We start from the raw sequence: 23345 nt of genomic DNA, 5'->3' as shown, positions 1-23345 counted from the left end.
ATATGTACAGGGCTTATATACTAAAAATTATAAAATGATGATGAAAGAAGTTTTAAAACTCTAAATAATTAAAGAGTCACACCATGTTAATGGACAGGAAGATTCAACACAGTAAATATATCAACTTTCCTCAAACTGATACACAGACTTAGTGAAATGCTGAGTTTTTACAGTTAGAATTTTTCTAGCTATAAAATTTCAAGTACCATAAACCAGGGTTTTGTCTTCATGTCTATATATATCTGGAAATATACAACATATTCTTCTTTTTTTTTTTTTACTTTTCTAAAAAATATTTTATTTATTTATTTGACACAGAGAGAGGGATCACAAGTAGGCAGGGCAGCACACAGGGAGAGAGTGAGGGGAAAGCAGGCTCCCCGCTGAGCAGAGATCCCGATGTGGGACTCGATCCCAGGACTCTGGGATCATGACCTGAGCTGAAGGCAGAGGCTTAACCCATTGAGCCACCCAGGCGCCCCCATATTCTTCTTTTGATTGAAATATTTATCCAATCTTTCCTCCATATATTTATTCAAATTTAAAATGAAACAAAGCATATTAAAATCCTATTAATATACATGCCAGGGAATGTTCTAAGCAGAGAACACCCATGGGAAAACTGACAAATTCCCCACCATCATAGCTTCCCTCTCCCTCTCTTATCTGCATATATGTGACTTTTAAGACTTGCTTTCTTTGGGTACAAGTAAACTCATTGAGATATTTCAGCTTTATTATCTAACCAATTTTGAAAGGCACTGGAGTTCAGTGGAGTTGAAGAAAGAGTAGGAGGGCAATATCTACAGTCCTTTTATATATTAGAAAAAGTAGATTAATAGAGACATTTTCAAGGGCACCACATCTCTGAATATTTAAATACTCCCACACCAGAGATTTATGTTACTGTCACAGATGTCAGCTAAGGAAGAATCCAAGAGCTTTCTAACACTGGCATGTTAGCTAATCAGGTGTATCTTGGTGGCTACCACAATGGGAGTATCACAGGTTTGGCATCTAGAATATGATGTTCAACTCATACCCCTTATTCTGATGATGTATTAAATTTTTCTCTCTTTCCCATTGTTCATATTGACACTTTTTTCTAGAAGTCTGAAATGACCTTCACAAATGGAAACACAATGTTGCCTCAAAACTAGCCTAAAACTGACCTTTCCTCTCTATCCAAAAATGGCGGTTTTTTTCCTTCATTTGTAATGTTTTAATATATATCTCTGAAATGTAAATACCTTTTAATAAAAACAGAACCAGAATACAATTATTATGCCTCAAAAAAAACCAGAACAATAATTCCTTAATATCAGCAGATAGTCAGAAGTCAAATGTTTTGAATTATCTAACTTTCTTTCATGGTTGGCTTAGGATTCAAATAAGGTCCACATATTGCAGTTGTAAATTTGTGTCATAAGTCTCTAATCCAGTGAGTCTCAAAGTATGGTCCTCAGACTAGCAGGATCAATATCACCTGTGATCTTCTTAGAAATGCAATTTCTCTGGCATTGCCAATTGTTTTAAGAGCTTTTATATAAATTATCTACATACCAGGCATTACTCTAAGCACTTTATAGTCATTATCTCATTTAATCCTCATGGTAAGTCTATAAGATAATCTTATGATAAATCAAATCTTGCTGTCATCTTGCAGTAGAGAAAGTGAGTCTGAGAGAGACAGAGGTTGAGGGACTCACCCAGTGTCAAATGGCTAGTGACTGGTAGACCTAGGACTCATGTCCCGGCAGCCTGGCCTCACAGTCCATGCTCCGAAAACCATTCTAAATTATGGTCTAGCAGTACATGAATCTCATTCTGGCTCCCTTTTAGATCTACCTCTAATGACTAATTTTTCTTCACTCAAATTTTACTTAGATTTCCATTTGATCTCAGGCCATGGATAACCATATTAGCAATCAGAAAACAGAAACGATATGGACTGTATCAGCCAATTTTTATTCCTCATTTGGTCAATAAAGAACATTTAGTCACTTTGTCTTTAATCAGAAATACGGCAAATGAAGTCTTGGGACTGGAACTGGGTTTATTTGGATGAAACAGTTTAGAATATCAATTTGGCCACTATTTCTAAATGGGTAGCAGAACCTGGGGTCCTTAACATTATCCCTTGAAACTTGCTCATAATGTTTCTTGTTTGAATCGTACAACTGAATGTGTATCAACATAAGGTCACTATCCCCCTTTGCAGTATTTTCATCCTCATTATGGTTCCCTTCATTTGTGCTGTCTTAAATGCTAATGGAATTTAGTTGGGCAATGATAATAAAAAGACAATAATTGCTGACATGTTCATGGCAAAGAAATCATAATTCTAAGTTTGTATCAACCTGATTTCATTACAGAATGCATCCCAGTGTTAAAAGCAATCTGTTTTGCTATCAGAAAAAAAAAAAAAGAACATTTGTTAATAATTTTCTTGAAAAAAAGATTTAAGAATATTCCAAGGCTGTTTCAATGTCATTTTCTCTTACTTCTTGAGTGGTAGGGAAGGATTAAATTCGAGGTCCTACTTAACCAAAAGCTTATTTCATCTATGCGGTAGTCCATAAAAATTATGAATCATCGCAGTGCTTGTGGGTTGTGATTCTAGAGTTAGTTTTGCTTTCTTTTTAATTTTCCACATGGCTAATTTTTTAATAAGGAAGAAAGCAAGGGCAGATGAAGAAAGCTGGAGAAGTGCACCCACATCTACATTTACATCTGAGATAAAAAATGATGGTGTGAAAATCCATCAGTAATGACACAATCACTGTGATTGTCAAAGTAGGGCAGACAGAGGTGATGGGATAAACCTGTCATTTACTTGGACTGAGGAAGAAGACAATGTTTTCATGTGTTGGGTTGTTTTGTCGAATCAATTCAGTTGTTCTCTAGGAGATCTTCAGATGTCAATTGTATTAAGTAACCCATTTTGAAAATAATAATGATTCTTTACATTAATAAACTTTTGAACTAATGTTGTCCAGTCCTGATGAATCAACAATGTTCAACTTCTCAATTAGGTTTAAAACATCGATAGAAACATTTAGCCTAGTTACATCTTATTTACCAATTTCAAAGGAAAAATGTCCATTTCAGAAGAAGTGGTTATTCATCCACTGTTTATTCAAAAGTCATTCCATAAATATTGAGCACCCACTCTAAGCATCAGATATTTGGTTTCGAAGGGGCACCAAGGGGCAGGAGACAGAGAAAAGGAAGGCAGAGTTTAAAAAATATATATATTGAATTTTGAAAAATGTTCTTTAGGAATTTAAATTCTAGGCATGGAGAGTAAAATAACAAAATTAGGCCATGTATGATTAAGTTTCAGATGAATGGCACACAGTGAATCAGATCATAATTATCATAGAAGCAGAGATGAATTTAGCATAAAGGTAACAAAGCTCCAACTTTAGGATCCCTCACTTGGAAGGGTATTCACTCCTTTAACTTAACTTGTATATGTAATTTTAAAATATTTTTTCTGAAAGTGGACCCCTCAAACCGTGTACTCGAATCTGCAGAATCTAATCTGCCTCAGTATAGGGATTCAGAAAGGCATGGAAGATGCCTTCTTTGCATTTGTAAATTCTGTTTTGGTCATGACTAGTGGTTACTTGTTTTCTGCCCAGTTGCTAGCCTTTAGGATCCTTAAAGAACTAATTTGATTTGATTCACTAAAAAAAAAAAATAATTCTCTAATTTTTTGCAAGAGACACATGGGGTTGTTCTTCAAATTTGAACATGAAGAGAGACCTTGAGACACATCTCTTTTGCAAAAAATAAAAAGTATGTACAAAAGAAAGTTATCGGTCACCAAATCCAAAGCCCAACTCTTCCTGGAACCAGCAAACGAATTCAATGTAGAGTCAAAATTCTTGCTTAGAGATAAGGTGTAGAGTCATACTTTTATATGCCCTCAAATAAGTCAGATGCTTACTTAAGATGCTGATCCCAAAATTATTTTAGCATACGGTTTTAAGTAGATGTTCAGCTTCATTTTTTCTCCAGGTGTCTAATAAATTTGACCAAAGAATTCATTTAAAAATATTTCCCAGTGATCTGAAATGCAAACTTAATGTTAACTAAATTCCCAGAAACATTTGGATCTATTCCTAGAAGTTCTATTCTATTCCATCCATAACACTGTATCATTTATCCATGCATGAGTATAAATTATTTTAAATATTATAGTTTTAAAGCATGTTTTAATATTTGTTAAGATTTTTCACTCACTGCCCTTTATTCTTCACATCTTTTTCTTTAATTTTCTTTGCTCTTCTTGGATGCTCCTATTTTATTTGAAGTTCTGATATGTGATGTTTGTTTTGTTTTTATGGAACTAAATTCACAGATATGTTAGATATTTCTTTGTTCCTTAATCATGAATTCAAATCAGATATTTGCTTTCAAAGCCATTACCCATCTCTGACTTCTGTTTCAGGCTTTTAAAAAAAATCACCTGTCCAAATTGCTTAGAAAATCTTTACGATGCATGTTGCTGTAATGTAAGTTTGGTTATAAATACCTGCCAGTCAAATCCATCTCCCATGATGAAGAGCGGCTCTCTCTTACTTAATGTGGAATGCTTAAAATGAAGGTGTCATCCTTGTCCCCCAAAACCACTTTAATAATGGTCTCCTACTGTAACAGAATTCCACCAGCTTATTGAAGTCAGCTGTTTTCTTGAGAGTTCCATTACCTGTGGCTATTTTCATTCACACACATTATTAAACAACAACAAGCAAAGCAAAATTCTCTAAATTCAACCAAAGCAAATCCTTCAGGAAGTCAAAAAGAAGTACTGTGATTTAAAAATAAAACGAATTGCATCTCCTTATATTTTACAAGGGCTCTAAAAATTAATTTGCCACTAGTTATATCTTATATTTGCTTAGAACACGTGATTAATATCAATAAAGTATTGTAATGTTTTTGCTTGATCTTATAAAACAACTATATTAGCTTATTACGTTTACATCTATTCTTGACCCAAAAAAGATTTGATGCAAATGTATTTTTATTTAAAGTTAACTTAAAATAGAATATATTAATGAAACAAAGGAAAAGTTTTGCATTATTATTTGCTAAGAAGTGTCCTTATCTTTTGTTCAATTCTGGGTAACATATGAAAATTAAATTTCCTGGTTCACTTGAGCTGTAGCAGAATCAAAAAGCAGTATACTCAACATAGGGTTAAAATATGCTATTTGGTTACCCTTCTCATTAATTTGTTAACTAACTCTCCCTCAAACATCAAAAAGATTCATTTGAAAACTGTGACTTGACATATAATAAACCCAATTAAAAAAACACTCACACACAGAGATACATATACACACACTTACACATTTGTGCAGCTCCTAATGGTACCAATAAATCAACTCAAAACTATAAAAAAGTAATTAGGAATAAAGAAATGACCTGTCTTGATGTTGCTTTTTTTCTCAATATGATTCTAACTCGATTATACATGCATATCTAATTACTACATCTGATGACCTATGGTCATAGCTTGATTTCTGTATTACAAATGGCCTGACATTTAATTAGTTTGTGTGATTAAATTATGTAAATATCTACATCGTGACCAAATGATTGAAACTTTTTTATATCTCCAGTTTCTCAGCACTAGAGTTAATTATATCTGCCCACATATATAGTATGTGAGCAAGACTCACAAAGAAATCCTTCCAAGTGAAAAGAAAGCTACAGTTATTCAAATTAAGATTGAAAGATATATCATTGAGTACATTTTACAAAAGGTGCAGCGGGATGGTTTAGGACTTCAATCATTGCAAAAACTTCAACCCTAAATTATTATAACAAGGACAGATCTGGCAAACCAGTTTCTCCACTTCTCATTCATTCTCATTTCTTTCTCTTAGGAATTGACGGCTCCTGAGTTTTGGTGTGGGTGTTTGCTTATAAGAAATGATTAACTCCTATAAATCTTAGATCAAATTTCAATGGTTGCGGGGCACCTGGGTGGCTCAGTAGTTTAAGCCGCTGCCTTCAGCTCAGGTCATGATCTCAGGGTCCTGGAATCGAGTCCCATGTCGGGCTCTCTGCTCAGCGGGGAGCCTGCTTCCTCCTCTCTCTCTCTGCCTGCCTCTCTGCCTACTTGTGATCTCTCTCTGTCAAATAAATAAATAAAATATTTTAAAAAAAATTCAATGGTTGCTGTCATGATTTCAAGCTTATTTCTTAAATTTGAATTTCTTATATCCCAAGTCAACCACCGATATTTCATAGCCTGTCCCCTGAATTGCAACAGTTCTACTCTCAAAACTCTGGTCCAGGGGCGCCTGTGTGGCTCAGTGGGTTAAAGCCTCTGCCTTCAGCTCAGGTCATGATCCCAGGGTCCTAGGATCGAGTCCCACATCGGGTTCTCTGCTCAGCAGGGAGCCTGCTTCCTCCCCTCTCTCTGCCTGCCTCTCTGCCTACTTGTGATCTCTGTCTGTCAAATAAATAAAATCTTAAAAAAAAAAAAAAACAAACAAACAAACTCTGGTCCAAGCATCAGTGAATTCCGGAGTTCTGAATCTCTACAAAAAATGTGGATTTGTTGTGAACCCCAAGATGACCCAAAGAAAAGTAAGGAAAGGATCTCCACTCCCATTTACATAATCAAATTGAATGAAGCAGGGAACAAAGACTTTCTCTTAAAGCTTGTCTATGTTAAACAGAGGACATTCTCTTGCCATCTTGGAGACACTTGCCTCATTCATTTTTACCCCATCCATATGAAGGCAGTGAATACAAAGTCTCCTAATTATTCAGGGATAATAATGAAAGACAGAGAAGTTACACTGAAATCTACCACTAATCCTGAAATCTCATTTACCCAATGCATTCAATGACTGTTCCACCAGAAATTCCCCCCACCACCCCATAAGAGATAAGCACAAAGTTAACTGATATGTGACTCTCATACATACAAAACTACTTGGTCAGAAAAAGGAAAACTTCACAAATTTGACTTTTGTTCCAATAGTAGGTTATTTCCTAAACTGTAGCTATATGATTATTTATTAGGATTAAATTATTTATCTTAAAAACAGTAAGTTACTTGATAAGATCCCCATGTCCTCCAGAAGGTGAAAGCAGATATAAAGGTACAAGCAGACCGAATTTCTTTTCTCCAGATTTTATAGCAAAAGTGCTAGAATGCCTCAAATAGCCAGTATTGAAAACAATGGATGTAAGCAATCCAGAAGCTAGTTAATTAATCTGTAATCAGAGAAAGTTATGACTTTAAAGGAGAGAATGATGATAAAAGTGGGGTTTTAGTAAAAGCAGAGAGAGAAAATAAGACCAATAACTTTGAAGAGTAACAGAGAAATAAGAAGAGAGAAACAAGATATGATTCAGTTAAAGGTTATAGAATCGGAAGGTAGAAATGATAAAAAATAATGGACTCCATGTGAACTCAATGAAAGAAAATGGGCTTCCAGCTCAAGATGGAAGAATGAAGACCTACTATATCTCATTTTCTTCACGGAATACACTGAGATAAAAGTATAAATATATAAGAAAAAACAAACTTATAAAAAGAATGGGAGTAGGAAACACCATTAGTCAAGAAATATTAACAAACTTCAGGAAATTATAGAATACATGATGCAGTAAATTAGCAACTAGCTGACAACCCTTCTCTATAAAGGTTAGGCTTGAAAGACCACACACTCTCTTGTCATAAATACTCAGTTCTGCTGTCGTAGCTCAAAACACCCATCGGCCATACCTAAAAGGATGAATGTAGTTGTATCCCAATGAAACTTCACCAAAATAGACAGCTAGCCCATGGCTGTAGTTTGCCAACCCCTACAATTAAAAACACTTCCAAAGTCATGGTATTGGCCACTCTGCTTATCAAAGATCCATAGCTTCTGAGCTTAAAGATAAAAGAAAAACCAGAGTAAAATGTGAAAATAAAGAGAAGAAATTTTAAAAAGCCCTCACTATGGAATAACAGTGCCAGTTACTCCTTCTTTAATCCTTAGTACACATAAAAGTAGGCAACTCAGCTCTAATGTCTAAGGAGAAAAAGGCAAAAGTTCTTCTGTAAATAAATTGCATGATTTCTATCAGTGGGTGTTGATACCTTAAACAAAGGTCTCTTCTTCTGACATTTGGATCACGCTTATCCTGAATTCCAGCGTGACCTCTTATGTACACTGTGCATCAATTCAGTCAGACTGCCTACACATGAATGATGTCTATTGCGAAATTACTCAGTACTGAATAAAACTCACAACACCTACACTGTGTTGAGTGTGAAAAAGTAAGCAGGAATCATCAGATGTGAGAAAATCTAACACAGCAAATAACAAAGACCAAATTGACCCCAGAGTAAACAAATAATAAAAGAAATTAAAAATAATAATAATAAAAAAAAGATTCAGTATGCTCCTTGAAATTTGAGAACACATTATACATCCAAGAAAATAGAAATCAATAGGAAAACAAAAAATCAGGGACCATGAAAGAGTTCTCCAAGATTAAAAAACAATTTTAAAACATTTGCTAGAATGGCAGAATGATAACATCAAATAGCTACATTAGAATATTAATAGGAGTAATAAGGGGGGGGCATCTGGGTGACTCGGTTGCTTAAGTGTCCAACTCTTGATTTCAGCTCAGGTCATGATCTCAGGGTCTGAGATCGAGGCCTACATTGGGCTCCAAGCTGGGTGTGGAACCTGCTTAAGATTCTCTCTCTACCTCTCCCTCTACCCTCCATATCCCTGCTCACATGTACACACTTTCTCTCCCTCTAAAAGTGGGGAGGGAGAAATAAGGGCTGACACATTGGTAAATGCTTGCATATGCCAGACATTATTGTAAACAGGCTGCATGTATCAACTCACCTAACCCTCTATATTACTAAAAGGTAAATAATATTATTTTCAATTTACAGATTTAAAAAAACACTATAAATCTAAGATATAAAAAGGTATATATATATATATACACATATGTGTGTGTATATATGTATATATATGTACACACACACATATATGTGTGTGTATATATATGTATATATATATACACACACATATATATATGTACACATATATATACGTATATATACACACATATGTATATATACCACATCTTTATCTATTCATGAGTCAATGGACATTTGGGCTACTTTCATAGTTTGGTTATTGTTCATGGTGCTGCTATAAACATTGGGGTGCATGTACCCCTTCAAATCTGTATTTTTGTATTCTTTGGGTAAACACCTGGTAGCGCAATTTCTGGATCACAGGGTAATTTTATTTTTAACTTTTTGAGGCACCTCCATACTGTTATCCAGAGTGGCTGCACCAGTTTACATTCCCACCAACAGTGCAAGACAGACTCCTCTTTTTAAAAATTGATTTGTTTATTGATTTTTTTTTTTTTTTGGTACAGACTCTTAATGATAGAGAACAAACTGAGGGTTGATGGAGGGAGGTGGGTGGAGGATGGGCTAGGTGGGTGATGGGTATTAAAGAGGGCACCTCTTATGAGGAGCACTGACTGTTGTATGTCAGTGATGTACCACTGAATTTTTTACTCCTGAAACCAACATTACACTGTATGTTAACTAACTAGAATTTAAATAAAATCTGAAAGAAAGATATAAAAAGGTATTAAAGATATAAACACAAAAAAGGATAAAAAAATATAAAAAAGGTATCTGATTCAAAGAGTGAGTCTGCTCCATGACCCCTGCATAACCACCATATTCAGAAGGTGAAACACATGAGATATGGACAAATAATCAGGAGCCTAATATTAAACCACGAGGAAATTATTCGAAGATAAAACGGAAAAACAAAACATGAACATGAAATTATCACAGAGAAAACTTCTTTGAAGTGTAGAAGGAAATGTATTTTCAGATTTAAATGGTCTAAGAATTGCTAAGAGGATGATAAAAAATGTTTTAGAATTGGAAAATTCTCATTAACTTGAAACATCAAGGGTAACAAGGAAATCCTAAAAATGTCTATTAAAAAAGAAATTCCAAGTAAAAGGTCTAACCCAGTATGACAATCAAGGAAATTCTCAGGATGACAGCTATGCAAAAGGCTTAGAGAACATAGAGTCCTGAATGAAGAAGGAGAACACAGTACTTTTAAAGCAATTCTCTAGGGAGAAAAGGAAAATTCAGTAATGTAAACCATGATTGAGGTTCCAGATTATCTTGAGGGTAAGCTAAAAGCACATCATTCTTTTTTATCAACATCAATAAAAACCAAAGGCAATTAGAAATTCTGGGAAAAAAGGAATAGGAAGGAAAAAAAATGTAAAAGCCATAATAAAAACATTATTTTTTTTAAATTTCCAAATGTGGATTGTCTTGTAATTTTCCACGCTATTGATTTCTAGCAAAATGTCATTGTCACTAGAGAATATACTCTGAATGACTGTTGTAATTTGTTTTTGATAAGACTTGCTTTTTGATCCATTTATGGTCACTTTTCATAAAAGTTCCATGTGTGCAGAGAATGATTACGTTGCACTTGGTGGATATAATATTGTTTTTATATTCATTAGGTCAAAATCGATCATTGTTACTTAAATATTGATTTCTGGAAGTAGTTAAAATCTTCCACTATGATTATAAATTTGTCTATATTTGTTTTTTTGTCAAATATATTTAATATATTTTGGGACCCTATAATATAACTTCGCAGCATGAGCATTACTCATTTCTCTGGGACTCCAAATAAAAGTATGACATATGGGATCATTCTTTTAATGCCCTTGTCCATATTTTCTGTCATTTGTCTTTCTATGCTTAAAAAAGCTTAACTACTTCTGATTCATTTTCATTCACTACATTTCTCTTCTACGTCCTAATGTAATGTACACACTGAGTTATTTCAGTTACTGTGCTGTTCAGATCTCAAATTTTCATTTGGTACCTATTCAAATCTTCTATTTTATTTTCTACAGTTCCAATTTCCTGTTTTATTTATAACTTTGGCTTTTGTTCTTTGAGCATAGTAAGTAGTCTGAGCCTGACAGTCTCAGATACCTAAAGTCTTTGTGAATCTTTCCATTCTCTGCAGTTTCTGCTGGTTATTATTCATGGTGTCTCATTCTTTTGAGTGTCTTATTACCTTTGACTGTGTCTTGGACATTTTATTGTAAAAATTATTCATAGGAATAATTTGAGGCATGAGATGATGACAAATCCCTCCAAATGGGTTCTTTTTGTTTCACTTTGGCAAGGTGTTAAGAGCTCCACTAGTCTGGGATGGCTTTAATCAACAGAGATTCCCTGGATCATCTAGATAATGTGAACCCAGGCTGCAGGTGTACTTCCAAAATCTACCCAGATCCAAGGATACAGATTGTGAAGTCTTTGCTAGAAGTGGAAGTGGCTTTAAAGGTGTCTCTACCCTTGATGGGCCATTGGCATTTACTTTTGATCCCTCTAGCCCCATGAGGTTGCCAAAGTGCTTTAGCTTGACAGGTCATTTTTGGATTTAAAACAAAACAAAAAACCCATAGGCTAAAGCAGCTTTATGGGCTAAGCTAATCCATCTGGGTTCTTGTCCTCTTCAAGATTTTGGTCTTGCATGTCCTTACTGTATTCTTAATACTTTAATGCTTTTAGGAATGTTTAAATATATTTTATCTAACATTTTGGTTGTCCTGAGCAGGATGATTCATCCCAATTGCTCTGAGAACCCTTCCCTAAAGCTTAAAATATTAGTATTTCATTGCTCATATTTCCTGTTAACCAGTAACTTCCCCCGCACACAGACGATTGCTTTAATGTACTATGCCCATGTCTCATAGGAAAAGTGCACGACACAATGCAAAGAATAAAAAACTCAAATTATTTTCTTCTGTATTTTGATAGACTTGATCAGGATAATCATGCATCAGTTTCGGCAGATGACACATTTAAGATCACAATTATCCACTCACAATCTGGGCAAAGGTCCCACAAGTGAGCTGAGGGAGTCAATGTGAAAGCTACAAAGTGAGATACCAGTCAATGTGCCCTACAGAAGAGCCCGTTCCCTAAAACCTGCAAAACTTCCCCATTGACTTGGTCAAGTACTCCAGTTCCAAGAACAAGAAGGTGGTATAAAGAGTCTAGGAAACTCATACAGGTTTATAACGGAGTAGAAACCAAGAAACCAGTAAGATGATAAAGCCCCATTCCTAAACACAAAGTCTCATCTCTTGTGACAGAGCGGTAGAGTAAAAATGTCCAGGTAATGAGCCTGGGCAACATCCTGAAACAGAGTCCCAAAGTTCCCATATGACCAAGGTTTGCCCCTAGGCAGTTAAATGATACCCATACATCTTCGTATTTTAAAGAGATAGTGAAGGATTTTGGAAAGGCCCAAACAATAGCCCATATCCCCAAGTGGACTGAAAAAAAAAAAAATTTATTCTTCACAACCCAGAGAGGAGAGAAAGTTGCTGGCAGGGATCTGGACTTGTACAAGTCTTGTTAGAATAAGAAGAGTATAAGGCTGTGAGTGGTCTGCTGGGATTGAGGACCAAGTACCAGATGGGATAGTGTTCATCTCCACCAGGACCAAAATGGACAGATGTTAGCCGAATATAAGATTCACTCCTTCCTCAAACTCTCCAACATATTAAGTGATCCCTTTAAATTGGGAAACATACTTGGTGGTCCTGCCAGATGTAAAATCATCATCTTTTAAAAACTGTAGTGAATCGTTACATAAAAGAAATATACCTTTGGCTCATACCTTATCTTTGATCTCTCTCTCATTCCACACTCCTGTGTTGTATGAGTTTCCTGAAGCTGCTGTAACAGAGTACCACAGATTGAGATTTACTCTTACCCAATTCTGCAGGCTAGAAGTTCCAGATCAAGGTGTTAGTGGGTGTTAGTGTTCCTTCTGAGGGTTGGGAGGGAGAATTGGCACAATGACTCTATGTAGCTTCTAGGTTGGCTGGCAATCACTGGCATTCCCTAACTTGTATATTTATCATCCCAGTCTGATCTCTGTCTTCATCTTCACACGGTGTTCACCCTGTGTGTCTTCACACAGTCTTCCCCCTATGCAGGTCTATCTCTGTCCAAATTTCCCCTTATTATAAGGGCACCAGTCAAACTGGATTATGTCCCACCTTAATGACCTCATTTTAAATTGATCACCTCTGCAAAGACCCTGTTTCCAAATAAGGCAACGTTCTGAAGTACTGGGGGGTTAGAACTTCTGCTCATCTTTTAGGGGACACAATTTAATTCGTAACATATACCATCACTCACTTTCACCCCAACCCTCACTAGCACTATATCTCTGGTCCTCACATCAGAAGTGAGGTGAGGACATCAATTTGATGTCCTCACATTATCACATTCTGTGATAATGAAAAAATAGAAAATCCAGGTTTGAAGTTTTTATTTCTTTAAAGCCATACATGAAGAACCCACAACACATGGCTATCATCCTTCCATGATACCCATTCTCTGACTCCTGATGAATATTTAAAAGTAAAAAACAGATAGATTTGGAGCCTGCATACTGTTAAGATCAGCCAATAGTGTATTAAAGTTAAATAGAATTGATTGACTACTCCACTTCCCCCACCAAAAATACTTAATAAGCTATCAAAGACCAACAAATTTCTTTTGATCTTGATTCCCACTGCTCTTTGTTTGGGTGGGAAAAAGAAAATAAAAATATAGAGTGAACTAGACTGAGTGTTTGGCTGAACTATAGCAGAATGATGTTGGCTATTAAAACGGTGGGGGAGAGGAATGGGGAAGAATTCAGGGAAGTTAGTGCAGTAATTGCCAACAGGTTTCACTGGAATTAGAAAAGATGCTCATCTCTCAACTATTTCCTAAAAAATGTGGCTTAGCTAAATTATTTTCATCTACACTCCCCTAGGCCAACAGGTGAATGCCCAACATTTATATGAAGAGAAACTAAGCCTTTAAAATATTGCTTTACACCCATCAGTTTCAACTATAAACAATGTAGTTGTGTCTGTGTTCCTCTCAAAGGAAAGGATCCTGACTTATTTCTATGTTTGGGAAGCCCTTTCCAGTGGCTATCACATAATCTAGCACACATAGGGCTTTAATAAATCATTTAAATAAATGTCTATGAGCACATAGAAATTTTCATCATTGAAAATTTTGCCCCTTAGGCAGTGCCACGTGCTACCTCTTCTGCAATGAACTTCTTGATTAGTTCAACTTTTGAGACTATTTATTTCCTCTCCGTCCCAATTCAGCGTTCATTGTGTCTTTTAATGAATGTAAAAGATTTTTTATGAAGAAGAAAAGTGAATAAAGCACATTTAGTGTTAGAGAGCTGAAAATAAGAAACAAGTGAAGGAGGTGCTGTTTTTAATGTGGAATCAATTCAAAAACATATCTATTTGTACACTGTGGGTGAAAAGTGCCAGCATTGAGCACTTCAGGTTTTTTTAAATTACGGTTCTAGATAAGGCATTTGCAATCCTGAAGAACTGCTCTTGTTTACAGGCACATAGGCAAATAGATCAGCTAATATCCTTTTTTACAAATGTCAATTCACCAGCAATGTATACTTCTGAAACTATGTCTTTTTTTCATAGCATCTCTGGTAAAATGCTTCCAGAGAAATAATCCTCAGCCAATCTCCCAGGCTCTGGGATATTTTAGTCCAGATGTTGGCAAACTAAAGTTCAAGGACCAAATCCAGCAGTTGCTTGTTTCTGTCAATAGTTTGACTGGAGGGCACATGGGTGGCTCTCTTGGTTAAGGGTCTGCCTTCGGCTCAGGTTATGATCCCACATCCAGGATCCCCGCTCAGAAGGGCACCTGCTTCTCCCTGTGCCTGCTGCTCCTCCTCTACTCATGGTCGGTCTCTCTCTCTCTCTCTCTCCCTCCCTCCCTCAAAGAAATAAAAATCTTTTAAAAAATAGTGTGACTGGAAAACAGCCACACCTTTCTCTTTTTGGATTTTTCTAGGCTGCTTTTTGTACAATGGCCCTGTTATTGTGACAGAGACCCCACGGCCGCCAGCAAAGGCTAAATAAAGTCTATACTACTGACCATTGGCAGAAAAAACTCACCAACAGTGACTTCTGCTACAGACAACAGCAGATGCACAGAACTGATTCTTTTTTTCTCTTTGTATACAAGTCCAATCACCAAATGATTTGCTTAAACACTTGTTTTTGCTTAACTATATATGGACATGAAAAAAAAATCAATTTTGACGTAACTGTTTGGTTAGTGTGAAGTTACACCTTCATTGGATGAAGATTCTCTTAGCTGTCTTCTGAAACAAAGAAGTAAGTTTCTACCAAGGTGAAAGTACAACTTTATTAGAAATCTCCAAGTCCATTCAAAAGAATCCTTCTGAGAAACATCTTCAGTTTTGATAGTCGTGTCTATGCTCTCATTGCAAGAAAGTCTTATTACTTTACCTACCTCAAGTGGAAAATCAGTTAGGATCTTATGCCTATGCTTTCCTCTTCCCTCTCTTCTTTTAGCTTGCTCTTTATCACTTTCTACCTGTCAATACCAAACGTCCTCATTTTTCTTATAAAGTACTCTCATACATCCACTTCAGAATTAAAATTAATTTAGTCTCTCAGGCTCTTGTTAATGAGTATGGCTTTCTCCTGCCTGTCTTTCCTCCTACATGTTGACAGGAAAAGATTTATTTTTACATTTTTTTTTAAACTAGAAAGTTAAAAATCAATCCAGTCAACTGCCCTTAAATAATCCTTCATTTTAGGCTCCAGGTATAAGCTTGGGATGTGTTTGTCCACGGATGACTACAAAATGGGATGTCTTCTTTTTATAGAACTGTAAACAGTTGTTGTTAGTGGAGGACTTCAGATCACTTCCATATTGTATAGTTCCTTTACCCTCCTGAACTTTGGTTTGGAAAATTCTTTATGTAAGCATACTAAGAAAGCAAAAGTTGCTAGAATTTCCTTTCTCTACTCTCACTCCAGCCAAGATAGACCCCCCAAGGCCCATGTGTGAGGCTTGCCGAGGCGGGGGAACGTGGAGGAAGAGGCAGTGAATGGTGCAGGTGAAGCAGCTCAGCCTGGGGGCATGCGTTTGAGGAAAGTGGGACAAGGGTCTCCTCAAACGTAGGACAGAGAGTGTAGAAATGGCGGCAGACTCCGACTGCAGACTGGAGAGTGCAGTGTGACAGAGACCTCTGGGCTCACTGGAGCGGCAGAACTCAGGAAACAGGTGACAGGGACTTCCAAGCTTCAAAGGACAAGACTTCTATGATAAATCTGGTAAACACCACTGACAAAAGACCTAGTCCCTTCCCAACTTTTGTAGCACTCAAGAGGCCAGAAGACTTGTGAAATCATGTCTAGCGTGGGAGGGATCCCGCCAAATGGTTAAAACTGACTTTCCTACCAGATTGTCAGGGGGTACCTTGGAGAAAACTAAGTATGATTTAGGAAAGAAACAAAGGAGGGAAATGTTTGCAGCTAGAACCACTATTTCATACACTCTGAACCCCAAATGAGTTAAATTTCAAGGAAAAATTGTACCAATAATGTAGTAATCTAATCTCATTTGGCAACAAAAACTATACAATCTAATAGAGTTTTAGTTTAGCCATCCAGAGACTTAAATTCAAATACAGTACTCAATAAAAGTAATTACTTTTTTCAGATTTGTGGTGCTTCTTGTACTTAATCTCTTTGTTTCTATTACACATTTACTTGCTTTTTATCCTGAATTGTACTATTTTGTGGATTGTTTTGTTCAATTTGTAATTTGCCTCAAATCCTGCTTAAAAGCTGAATGTGCACACTAAATGAGGGCTTGATGCAAGTTCCTTAGTGTCACATTTCTTTAGAAATAATTTTGTTCTAACTAATCTAATCCCATTATAATATAGAAAAAAATGTTATACCCTCAAGGTGCTTCATGTAGTTCTAGTTGAAATGCTTTTTCATTGCAATTGTTTCATGTAGTAGAAATAAAATAAAATTTGTTTTTAAAGTCATTTTTAAAAACCCAAATGGTTCAATTATGTACACCGTCTAACCAAGATTACAAGAGCACTATAATTTATCAAATTTATTCATTTGTGTCCCTTGAAAGCATTAATTTTGAATTCTTCTGGAAAAATATGTAACATAGAGCATGTAGGAGAGCTAACAAATAGTATTTTAGTATTTCTTTTTTCAGATTTATTTTTTGTAAAGGAAAAAAAATTACAAACACAACTAAGGCTTTACCATACCCATCTTTTTCTTTCCCCCTCCTTCCTTAAAGTAGGCATTATACCAAAACTGATACATATCTTACTAATATACACAGCTTTATACTTTAACCACTTATGTCTCTACCCACAACAATGTTTAAAATTATCTGGATATAACATAAATGACATCTTAATGTATATGGTGTGCATTAAAACTTGTTTTCTAGGGGTGCCTGGGTGGCTCTGTGGGTTAAAGCCTCTGCCTTCAGCTCGGGTCATGATCCCAGGGTCCTGGGATCAAACCCCGCATCGGGCTCTCTGCTCAGCGGGGAGCCTGCTTCCTCCTCTCTCTCTGCCTACGTCTCTGCCTATTTGAGATCTCTGTCTGTCAAATAAATAAATAAAATCTTTAAAAAAACCAAACTTGTTTTCTAACAATTAAAACAATTTTAAAGACTATCAATGCATTATTTTAAGAATTAGATTCTGTATAAAGCATTTTCTCAAGAACTGAGTGCTGTATATAAATATATATATAATATATATTACATAATATATAATATACAAATAATTATATATTTATATCTTATATATTTATATGAATATATTTATATATTATGAATATATAAATAAATACAGAGCATATAAAATATTTATTATATATTATATATGTTATATATTATATATATATTTTTAAATTCAGCTTATACTTTGGGCGTAATTGTAAATTCACCTTACACTTATACAAATAATGCACAGAGATACCTGTCTTATCACCATGAGGATCCCTTGTGTTGCTCTTTAATAACCATTTCCCTTCTCTCCACACTGATAGTCTAATTTCTAAACCCTGGAACTATTCATCTATACTCCATCTCTATAGTTTTATCATTTCAAGAATGTCATATAAATGGAATCATGGAGAGTATAACCATTAGGATTGGAGGAATTGTTTGCATTCAGCTTGCTTTCATATTGGCCTCTTGAACATTTATTCATTCATTCATTCATACATAGTGTCATTGGATGTATCACTCTACAGTTTCTTAGTGGTTTCTCTGGAATACACATACACACATGCATGCATGCATATATGCATACACATAAAAATCACAATCTACTGTCAATATTTTTTTAAGGATTTATTTATTTATTTATTTATTTATTTGAAAGAGAGTGCGCACATGATGGGGGGTAGGACAGAGGGAGAAGATCTTCAAGCAGACTTCCTGCTGAGGGCAGAGCCCAAGGCAGGGCTAGATCCCAGGACCTTGAAATCACAACCTGAGCCAAAATCAAGAGTTGGAGGCTTAACCAATTGAACCACCCAGGCACCCCCGTTATTCTGGAAAGGTAGGTCTGCTAGTGAAAAATCCTCCTAATTTTCTTTTATCTTAGAATGTCTCTATCTCCCTTCCTTCCCAAAGGATAGTTTCACTGGCTATAGAATTTGCAGTTGACGGTTCATTACTTTCAGCACATGAAAAACGTTGTATTGTGTTCTTCCGATCTCTGGCAAACCCTGCTGTCATCTGAATTGGTTATTTCCCTATAGGTAATAGTTGTTCCCCTTGCACTGCTCTCAAGATTTTTCTTTGTATTTACAAGTTTCATAATCATCTGTTTTGACATGAATTTCTCTGGAATATTTGCCTTACTGGGTTTGTGCAACTTCTTGAATCTTCTACATGCTTATGTGCAAATATGGAAAGTTTTTAACCCTCATTTTTTCAAATACTCTTTCAGCATCACCATCTTCCCCTATCTCCTTCTGGGATATCATCGTGAAGGTTGAATCTGTTTTTAATCACACCAGTTTCCTGAAACTCTGTTCATTTCTTCTTCCGCCAGCCCATTTCTCTCTGTTGTTCAGATTGAGTAAATTTTATCAACTTGTCTTCAAGGTCACTCACTCATTTGTCATTTCCTCTCTACTAATGAGCCTGTATTTTGAGTTTTTAATCTCTGTTCTGTTTTTTCAGCTCTTTAAATTCCATTTGGCTATTCCTTTTTTAAACCTCTATTTCTAGGTGGGATTTTTCTTTCTTTCTTTCTTTTTTTAAAAGATTATTTATTTACTTATTTGACAGGCAGAGATCACAAGTAGGCAGAGAGGCAGGCAGCGAGAGAGGGGGAAGCAGGCTCCCTGCTGAGCAGAGAGCCCGATGCGGGGCTCGATCCCAGGAACCTGAGATCATGACCTCAGCTGAAGGCAGAGGCTTAACCCATTGAGCCACCCAGGTCCCCCAAGGTGGGATTTTTCTATGTGTGTTTTTTTTCTCCTGTTTTTCTATCATTTGTTTCAAGAAAATTTGTAATTCCTGATTGAAGCATTTTTGTGATGACATCTCTCAAATCCTTAGATAAGTCCAACATCTAATTCATATTGGTATTGTAGGAATTGATTGTCTTTTCTCATTCATGTTGATATCACTAGATGCCAGGTTATTTTCTATTACATCCTGATTATTTCAGCTTTAATGTAGACAAACTTTAAGTCTTATTTAAATCTTTTATTTTAGTAGATAGTCACTCTGTTTAGGATTAGTATACAGGTCCAGGCCTATTTTTTTTTTTTTTTAAGATTTTATTTATTCACTTGACAGACAGAAATCACAAGCAGGCAGAGAGGCAGGCAGAGAGAGAGGTGGAAGCAGGCTCTCCGCTGAGCAGAGAGCCCGACGTGGTGCTCGATCCCAGGACCCTGGGATCATGACCGGAACTGAAGGCAGAGGCTTTAACCCACTGAGCCATCCAGGCGCCCCTCCAGGCCTATTTTTGTCGACTGTGAATCCAATGACAATATCATTTTCTGAGGCTTTGTGATTCTCTTTTACTCAGATTGTACACTGCTGGGGCTCTCAGTGACCTCTGATGATGCAACCTGAGGGGATGAAAGGTGCTTCCTCAGGCCAGAAATCCTATAGATGGTAAAAGATAGTACAGAACCTATCCCAGGCTGAGCATCTGTGGTGGGGTCCCTGTTGGTGTCAGCTGTCTGCCCAATGTCTCTAGGCACAGGGAGGAATTTCCCAGTCCTAGAAAGGACTGAGAAAGATTCCCAAGGTAGATACTTGGTATAACATATGTGTTCCAGCAATGCAACCTGGCTGCCCAGTGTCTCTAGGTTGAGGAAGGCATTTTCCAGCTCATGGAGAAGAGGATTCTTGGGCTGGGCATTTGTGATAGCAGGATCCACTCTGTTGAAACCAGCCAGCTGTCCTTGTCCCTAGTTAGGGGAAGGAAGTCATACGCCCAGTAGGAAAACAAAGTACTTCCCCTTGACTATTTATTGTCAGAGGGACTCCCAATAGACTCTGAGATTGCCTAAGTGCTGTCATTTGGTCTCCTTTTCAACCTAGAGTAGGAATGAGACAACTTGACCACCTTCTGTTGCTAGGTTGGGGTTGGCAAAACATAAAACCTGGGTTGTCTTCTGTTGTTGAGTGAATGGCAATAAAATGTCCTGCTGCTGTACTCTTCTTCTAACCCTAACGTTCCTAATCAGTTTACCTTCTTTCTACTTTTCAGACTTTCCTTTGGTTGCCTCTTGCATTATTTCCATAGTTGACAGTTATATTTCATGAGGACCAGGAGCCATAATATCCAGATGAGAAGTCAGGTTTGATTTTTACACTGTAAAAGCTAATCTCTGAATCATAGTCTATCAAGGAAAGAGTTTTGAGAATTTTATTTTTTAAATGGCAAGTATTTCATAGTGATCTGATAAAGGCTGAAATTTATAAAACACTTCTTACTAAAACATTATTTCAAAATAGGTATTCTCATAATTTCCTAGATGAAATCAATAAAAAACTTCTTTAATATCTGAAAGTAGTTCTGTTAACAATGCCTTTTATGTAATAACTGTAGGAGCCAACTGGGCTCATTGCAGCCTAATGCACTAGAGCTTTTCATTGTGTGTACAATCATTTATCATAACAAATAATTAAAAGGAAAGTGTCCATTAAATTTATAAAATATATTGCCAGTATGATGTCTACTTTGTAAAAAGATTAGATACTCAGTCTCAGGATTATAGAAGAGCATGGAAAAGCTTTACAAATTTTCTGTATATCTAAAACTATTTTAAATAAAAGATTTTTTTTTAATGTGTTTTTGACTATAAGAATAAACCTGAATGATTTGGGGGAGTAGCAGTTACCTGATCCTTTGGTCAGAGCCAACAGAGAGATTCAAGCTAATGTAAAACTGTTTTTCAATTAGAATGGAGAACTCAAGGTTGATGCTTTTGTTATTACTGTTAAGGAAACAAAGGTCATTCGCTCTCTTTTGTCTTCTTTTGAAGATATGGGTAATGTTAAAAATTTACTTTTTCTTTTTTTTTTAAGCGCTAAGGCAGGAAAAATACCATGTGAGAAATCTTGAATCTTAAAGAGTTAATTGTGACTTGAATAGCCTTGTAATAGAGATGACCCCAGCATATACCCAAAAATGTCACCAGGTAATAGAGGAAATTGAGATTTCTACCTTAATGGAAAGACTGATAAGAAAGGTTTTTTCTTTATGTAAGCTTAATGATAAAGGAATCCCATCACCACTGCTTCGCTTAAAGTGAAAACATAAAGTAAAAGTTACTAAGAAAGCAAAGAAAAACTTATCTGTGTGCCAAGTGACAGGTGTTAGGTTGAGACAAGCACAGAAAACTGGCTACAAGGACACAATATTTGCACTCATCCAGGACCAGGCTTCTCCATGGTGAGTCAATGAACTGTGCTGGAACCAGCCATCTACACAGATGAACAAATTCTTCTTGCTAGATTACTTGGTAGCCCAGGATGCAGGAAGAGCCACTTAGCACTTAAGACACAAACCACAACCTAGACAGGTTCCCAAGAGCTGATGCTCCAACTATACTTAGCTATAAATCTCTACCTATTATTTTGAATTATCTACTAACAGTTAAGTTCCCTACAGAACATTCTTGAATGCCAAGGCAAAGTTTGCTTATGTTCATCTGTGTTTATATTAAGAAGAGCAATTTATTTTTTTTTCCCCATTAATGTAGCAATGGTGGTTCTTGAAACACAAAGTTATTACAAAAGAAGTTGCTGAGCTGGAACCTACCATGAGAACTTTTAGAGTGACTTATGGGATAATGATACCCTAGCTCTGTGAATGACAATCTGGTTCCGAGCTGGACAATCTTTAGAGGTTTATCTGCAATCAACTGATTTCCCCTGTTTCTACAAACTTTACACACTATTTTTTTTTCCTCCCAACCAGTCTGAACCTGAAGTGTAAACATGACACAATTAGGCATTTTTAATATACAATTTACAATGGTGCCTGATATAGGGGGCTGGTCACTTACTAAATTAGAGAGATGAAGTTCATCTCTGGGAAGTTACCAATGAAGTGACAAAGTTGAACGTAACAATAGGATTTGAGAATCCAGATTTCACTTGAAAGCTTTAAAAATTCATTTCACATTATAGGTAACCCAATATACACATTTATTCTCTTCATTTTCCCTTCCTTCTTTCTTTTCTTCTTTCTTTCTCCTCTATTAGTTGTTTCTTCCCTCCCTTTTTCTATCTCCTTCTTTCTTTTCTTTTTTCTATGTTGTCTTAAGGAACATTTTTGTGGCTCCTTTATGTATGCTTCAGAGAGTACCTTTTGCTCAGAATCTTATGGTTATACATGGAGGCTAAGAATTTATCCTACTAAGAACAATGTTTTAAAAATTACAACATGCTAAATGGTTTTAATATATTATGATGAAAAATGGTAAGATGGGAAGAAGGAAAACTTCAGCCATGAAGGAATAAAGAGATCACAGAGCTTGGAATAGAGACTCTTACTTTTCTACAACAGAAGGATACTTGACTTGAGAATCCACCAGAGCCAGCCCATTTGCAATGTAAGGTCAACTTACTTTATGAGGAAATTATTCTTGCATCCATAATCTAGGTTCACTTAACATATTCAGCCAGAAAATTAGAATGTTCCTACAGTTGGTCCTCTGTTATAGGATAGCCTTAATCTGTGTAGAATACTGTAATATGCACTCATATGAAGGAAAAAAGTCCATTCCCTGCCTTCCTAGAGATAGGAAATAATAAATCTATGAGCATTTTCTCATGCCTGAAGGTGGTAAGTTACTTCCTTTAAATCAGACTTCCA

This window comes from Martes martes (assembly GCF_963455335.1).
Source record: "Martes martes genome assembly, chromosome: 1".
Taxonomy (NCBI): Eukaryota; Metazoa; Chordata; class Mammalia; order Carnivora; family Mustelidae; genus Martes; species Martes martes.
Note: the sequence above shows the minus strand (reverse complement) of the source record.